This window comes from Nannospalax galili, unplaced genomic scaffold (genome assembly GCF_000622305.1).
Source record: "Nannospalax galili isolate Female #2095 unplaced genomic scaffold, S.galili_v1.0 scaffold1654, whole genome shotgun sequence".
In the NCBI taxonomy this organism is placed as follows: Eukaryota; Metazoa; Chordata; class Mammalia; order Rodentia; family Spalacidae; genus Nannospalax; species Nannospalax galili.
Window position 1 is genome coordinate 383,163 of NW_008334135.1, and position 2,132 is coordinate 385,294.

Genomic DNA, 2,132 nt, shown 5'->3' on the forward strand with positions numbered 1-2,132 from the left:
AAGACAGTACTTGTTTTGGATTTTACAGAAGCCTACCCACTGTTAAGTGACTTTAAAAAGAGACTATGGACTTTTAAGTCTTTGGATTTTTTAAGGACTATGGGGCTTTTAAGTATATACTGTCTTATGTTGTTTATATTAAAATCATATCTTAGGGATAAGAATTGGAAAGGTTATGGTTTAATAGTGATGTGTTTGTGTGTCAAGTTGACAAGGGATCAATTGTGCTGGATAGCTTGACACACCTGGGTTGAGGGAATCTCAGTTAAGGAATTGCCTCCATTGGACTGGCCTGTGGCCATGTCTGTGGGGCATCTTCTTGACTGTTGAGTGATGTAGAGGGCTCAGCCCACTGTGGGTGGTGCCACCCCTGGGCAGGTGGGCCTTTGTTGCATAAGAAAGGAGGTTGAGTAGGGGCCCCCGGAGCAAACCTATAAGCTGTGTTCCTCCATGGCCAGTGCTCCAGCTCCTGTCTCCAGGTTCCTATTGGACTCCCTGATGAACTATAACCTGGGAGATGTAGGCCAAATAAACTCTTTCCTTCCTAAGTTGGTATTTTCAGAGTATTTTGTCACAGACATGGAGAAACAAACTAGAACAATAATAAAACACAATTAAGGAGATATAAATGCTTATTGATTTTGTGTGTGTTCATGTGTCCACGCCTGAGGACAGTCTCAGGTGTGGTTCCTTAGGAGTTGACTCACCTGCTTTTGTGTTTTGTTTTGTTTTTTTTCTGAGACAGAGTCTCTCACTGGCCTAGAACTCACCAAGTACTCCTGACCTGCAATCCCTAGAGATCTGCCTGTCTCTGCCTCCCAGAGCTGGGATTACAATTGTGTGTCACTATGACCATGCTCATTTTTTTACATGGATTCTGGGGAATCAAACCCATCCTCCTGCTTGCTTTGCAAGCACTTTACCAGTGGGCATCATCAATGATAATACCAAACCTGTCAAAACATATTTCAATTAGACTCTAGCAGAGCTCCAGTCTACACAGACTACAAGTTTGGGTGTAGTCTTACAGAATTATAAATATGCCTTCCATAAATGTATGAACCAGAATGTATCATCTCACTTTCCAAGGATGTAAAACAGGGAATGATCTCTTATGCTGTAAAACATACAAGATTTGTTGTTTTCCACTGCTGCCATAGCAATTGCTATATATGTAGCTTGAGAAAATACTATTATATATCTTATAATTCTTTATTTAATGTATGTTTTATTGGACTTTCACGCATTTCATACAATACATCTTAATCAAATTTAGACCCTCCCATCCCCTATCTCTAACCCCACATAACCCACCCAAAGGATTTCATGCATTCTATTATATATGTTAAAACATATCAAGAAAAGTTTGTGTACTCAGACGTCCCTTGAAAACTAAACATATACCTCTACTGGAAAAAAGAAAAGGGACTTGATTTAGAAAGAAAGGAAGGGAGGAAAGAAGAAAGAAAAGACGGGGGGCTAAGGAAGAAAAACATTGTTTCTTACAAAAAGACTCATTGTTTTTGCTAGTAACACTGAGACACTGGCACACGCATCTCTCATCTGTATGTATCTAATTATTACTGTTCATAATCGGTTGTACTAAGATTCTTGGGACCTCTATTAATTAACATGATGTATATTTTATGCTTCCTTCTCAAATATAATTCATTTTTAAAATGTGTTGATTTTTCTTGTGTGTGTATATCACACAGAACATCCCAAACCATCTTATTCGACTATACACCCACTTCCCAGATGGCACCCTCCCATAGCCTGCCTCCTCCCACTAGAACCCCTATACTCTGTTATCCCTGCTACTGTCCACTGTGTTGTTCCCGACTACTTGTCCATCTGGTGAATCTAGTCAGCCAATTTTGGGGTCTTTGTTTTAGGAGGATAGCAAACCTAACTTTTTGTAGCCACTTTTGAAAGAGATGTATCTTTGCTCTGGAAACTGTTATTGATGTTATTGAGTATACTAAAGCTGTAATGAAATGCTTCTTTTAAAAAAAAATATCTACAGTCAGCAAGGGATCTGGGGACAAGCCTCCCTTATCACTTCCCTAGAGACAGCTCTGAATCTGTAGCACTGCTTCTCCAGAACCAGCCTACCTTGAAGAAGTTTCTTG